Source organism: Eschrichtius robustus, chromosome 1 (assembly GCF_028021215.1).
Source record: "Eschrichtius robustus isolate mEscRob2 chromosome 1, mEscRob2.pri, whole genome shotgun sequence".
NCBI classification, from domain to species: Eukaryota; Metazoa; Chordata; class Mammalia; order Artiodactyla; family Eschrichtiidae; genus Eschrichtius; species Eschrichtius robustus.
The window spans coordinates 133484048-133489073 of NC_090824.1; the positions used below are offsets into that span (position 1 = coordinate 133484048).

Consider the following 5026-nt stretch of genomic DNA (forward strand, 5'->3'; position numbering starts at 1 on the left):
GTTTCTTAGGACTTGTTTTGTGCTCTCCAGAGAATAAACCTACAGTTTTCTGCAGAGTGAGGCAAGGGCTATTCCCTAGTTGAGCTAAGTGGATGAGGGCATGGTCTGTGGTGGGGCGGGGAGGCGGGGGTGGGGGGGAGTCTAACTGTTTCTTTAGCTGACTTTCACTACCTTTCTCTTTTCAGATCTACCTTTACTCCTACTTCCAGAGGTATCCGGTCCTGCAAATTTCTGAGCCCTTTGAGCACTGTACAGTGTAATTGATTAGCTTCTCGACTACTCGAGTTCCCTAATTGTGAAAATGATTGCTATGTCACTTTATGCACCTCTACTTTTGTAAAGGGAAAGATAAAAAATGTGTTTAGTAATTTTCTCAGCATATGATACCAACAGCATAAGGATGCAACCCCTGTTAGTAAGTGCTGGGACAGAAGAGAGCTGCGATTGTTCAAGTTGTCAAACGGGGCAAGTTGTAGAGAAATGGCAAAACCAGAGTTCAGACATGGCTGCAGCTTAAAGAAAACAGCAGAAAACTCACCAAGGAAGCTAGTTGGGGTCTAGCTTTGCCTTCGGCTTATAGACTGTCCCTGAGTACATGCAGTTCAACTGAATTCAGGATCCAAGATGACTTGCCAATCATTTAATGTCATTACTTCCATGTTGTTGATGTTCTTGTTTTGTTTAGTTAACAGACTTTAAAAACTGTTAAGCCGTTTTAGGTTTACAGAAAAATTGAGCAGAAAGTACAGAGAGTTCCCCTCACTTCCCAACCCCAACTTCTCCAATTATTAGCATTTTGCATTAGTCTGGTACATTTGTTACAATTGATGGACCAATATTGATATGTTATTATTAACTAAAGCCCACAGTTTACGTTAGGGTTCACTGTTTGTGTTGTATATTCTATGGGTTTAGGCAAATGTAAAATGCCATGTACCCACCATTACAGTATTACGTAGAATACTTTCACTGCCCTAAAAAGCCTCTGTGCTCCACCCTTTCATCCCTCTCCCCAACAAACCCTGGCAAGCACTGATCTTTTTACTGTCTTCATAGTTTCGTCTTTTCCAGAATATCACAGAGTTGGAATTATACTGTATGTAGGCTTTTCAGATTGGCTTCTTTCACTAAGTAACATGCATTGAAGTTTCCTTCATGTCTTTTTGTGGCTTGATAACTCTTTTCTCTTTAGCGCTGAATAATATTCCATTGTCTGGATGTATCACAGTTTATTTATCCATTCACCTACTGAAGGACATTTCGGTGCTTCCAAGTTTTGACAATTATGAATAAAGCTGTTATAAATATCTGTGTGCAGGTTTTTGTGTGGCCATAAGTTTTCAACTCATTGGGGTAAATGCCAAGGAGTGAGATTGATAGATCACATGATAACAGTATTTTAGAGTCGTCGAGCAGGTCATCAGCCTGCTAATTCCTGTCCCAGAGGGGAGCTCCATGGTACACACTGGCTAGCGAGCCGTCCCTGCGGCCCTCAGCTCCTCTTTCCTCCCTGAGTTTGCCAGGAGCGTGAAAGAAGTCCCGGGGTCGCCCCAAACCCCTTCTGCTCCTGCCCATAGCAAGCGCCACTACCACCATGGGCTTCACCATCTCCTCCCTCTTCTCCCGTCTCTTCAGCAAGAAGCAGATGCACATTTTGATGGCTGGATTGGATGCTGCTGGCAAGACGACCATTCTGTATAAACTGAAGTTAGGAGAGATAGTCACCACCATTCCTACCATTGGTTTTAATGTGGAAACAGTAGAATATGAGAACAATTGTTTCGCAGTATGTGATGTTGGTGGTCAAGATAAAATTAGGCCTCTCTGGAGGCATTACTTCCAAAATACCCAGGGTCTTATTTTTGTGGTAGATAGCAATGATCGTGAAAGAATTCAGGAAGGAGAAGAAGAGCTGCAGAAAATGCTTCAGGAGGATGAGCTGCAAGATGCCATGTTTCTGCTTTTTGCAAACAAACAGGACTTGCCGAATGCCATGGCCATTAGTGAAATGACAGATAAATTAGGTCCTCAGTCTCTTCGTAACAGAACATGGTATGTTCAAGCCACTTGTGCTACACAAGGAACCGGTCTGTATGAGGGACTTGACTGGCTGTCAAATGAGCTTTCAGAATGTTAAATGAAACTGTATATCTAACCAAGGACATGTTTGATGGAATTGGTCTAGGCTTGTTACAACAAAATTAGTTTGCATCTTGGTTATTAAACAGTATCTGGGACTGGTTTGGGCAGAATATTACACCGTTTAAACTTATTTTGTTGCCAATTATTGTTTACCAAGTAGAATGTTGCCATTTAGCAATAGGCTTGGTTTTAAAGAGATTCTCTTAACTTGGGGAAAAAAAGTGTCCTCTTTTAATTTTACTTTCCTTAAGCCTAAATGCCTGGACGTAGCTAATGTGACACCTTTAAATAAATCCATTTTGAATGCTTTTTTGAGCCCACAACAAATAATGTTTTAAAGTTATCCCCTTGCTACTTTACTGATACCTTTATCATTCCTGGGACAGTCTGCTGATTTAAAAAATGTAGCATTCCATTTGTATTTATTTTTCTCCCTTGCCAAAAAGACTTTTTTTTTCAAAAAGATTTTTTAATACTGCTTGTACCAGCCAGGGAAATGCTCCAAAACACTATTCAGTTCTTTTGCACTGAGGAGCTTATATTTCCCCCCATTATTGATTCCTGGCTTCTATCAGCCAAGCTTACCTTGGTGTGGTTTGGATTTAATAGCTAATTAGTGCTGTGCTAGTTGCAAAGAGTTCATATTGAGATGATTTTTAATACTCAGCAGATTGTCTTCCTTTATATTGTATCTTTTTTATGTTGCATGTTGCTTTTGGTATCAGCCTGACTCTTTGCCCAGTATATGATAGTTCTGCTGATGTTTTATTGTTTATTGGTGAACATGTCTTCATTAAGAGTTTTTGGAAAACTCATCAAACTCAGTGAATAAGTTTTATTCGTAACCCATCTGGAATTATTCCTAATAAAATGATAAAACATGTAAAAAAAAAAAAAGAATATTTTAGTTTTGTAAGAAACTGCCAAACTGTCTTCCAAAGTAGCTGTACCATTTTGCATTCCCACCAGCAATGAATCAGAGTTTCTGTTGCTCCACATCCTTGCCAGAATTTGGTACTGTCTTCTTGGAGAATTGATCTCTTTATCATTATGTAATGCCCTTTTTATCCCAAATAACTTTCCTTTCTCTGAAGCCTGATCTGTCTGAAATTAATATGGCTATTCTTGCTTTCTTTTGATTATTGTTAGCATGGTATATTTTCCTCCATCCATTTACTTTAAATCTATATGTGTCTTTAGGGACTTCCCTGGTGGCGCAGTGGTTAAGAATCTGCCTGCCAATGCAGGGGACATGAGTTTGAGCCCTGGTCCGGGAAGATCCCACATGTCATGGAGCAACTAAGCCTGTGCGCCACAGCTACTGATCCTGCACTCTAGAGCCCATGAGCCACAACTACTGAAGCCCATGTGCCTAGAGCCCACACTCCACAACAAGAGAAGCCACCGCAATGAGAAGCCCGTGCACCACAAAGAAGAGTAGCTCCCGCTCGCTGCAACTAGAGAAAGCCCGCGCGCAGCAACCAAAGACCCAACACAGCCAAAAATAAATAAATAAAATAAATTTATTTTAAAAAATCTATATGTGTCTTTATATTTAAACTGGGTTTCTTAGAGACAACATCTAGCTGGGTCTTGTTTTTTGATGCACTCTGACAATCTGTCTTTTAATTGATGCATTTAGACCACTGACGTTCAAAGTGATCATTGATACAGTTGGATTACTATCTACCATATTTGTTACTATTTTCTATTTATTGTCCTTGTTTATTGTTCCTATTTTTGTCTTCCACTCTTTTTCTGCCTCTTGTAGTTTTAATTGAGCATTTCGTATGATTCCATTTTCTCTCCTTTCTTAGCATATTAGTTATACTTCTTTTTTAAAACTTTTTTTTTTGGTGGTACCTCTAGAGTTTGTAATACACATTTACAAGTCCATTTTCAATAACATTTTACTGCTTTGTAGGTAGTATGAGTACCTTATAATAATGAAAGGATCCTAATTTCTCCCTCCCATCCCTTGTATCATTGCCATCATTCATTTCACTTATGTATAAACATACATAAGCATATATATATAGATATATATTCAAATACATTGTTGCTATTATTTTGAACAAATTATTATTTTTAGATCAATTCAGAACAAGAAAAATAAGTTTTTATTTTATCTTCACTTACTTCTTCAATGCTCTCCCTTTCTTTATGTAAATCCATATTTCTGAACTATATTGTTTACCTATTCTCTAGAAAAACTTCTTTTAACATTTCTTGCAAGGCAGGTCTATTGGCAACAAATTCCCTTAATTTTAGTTTCTCTGAAGAAGTCTTTATTTCTCCTTCATTTCTGAAGGATAATTTTGCAGGACACAGAGTTCTAGACTGGAGATTTTTTTCTCTCAACACTTTAAATATTTTACTCCACTCAAGAATGAATATTGTTAAAGCAACTACACTCCAATAAAAATTAATAAAAAAGTCAACACTAAAAAAAAAAAACAGAATTAGTATTGTTAAAATAGCCATACTACCCAAAGCAATCTACAGATTCAATGTGACCCCTATCAAATTACCAGTGACATTTTTTACAGAACTAGAACAAAATAATCCTAAAATTTATACAAACCCATAAAAGACCCAGAATTGCCAAAGCAACCCTGAGGAAAAAGAACAAAGCAGGATACATCACCCTTCCAGACTTCAGACAATACTACAAAGCTACAGTAATCAAAATAGCATGGTATTGGCACAAAAACAGACATACGGATAAATGGAACAGAAAAGAGAGCCCAGAAATAAACCCACAGACCTATGGACAATTAATCTTTAACAAAGGAGGCAATGGGGAAAAGACAGTCGCTCCAGTAAGTGGTGTAGGGAAAGTTGGACAGCCACGTGTAAACCAACGACGTTAGAACACACTCTC

The 5026-nt window shown here is 38.2% G+C and overlaps 1 pseudogene; it reads left to right on the forward strand.

Annotated features, from left to right (window-relative positions):
* Window positions 1-1594: 1594 nt before the first annotated feature.
* Window positions 1595-2279, forward strand: LOC137760064 (ADP-ribosylation factor 4 pseudogene; annotated as a pseudogene).
* Window positions 2280-5026: the final 2747 nt, after the last annotated feature.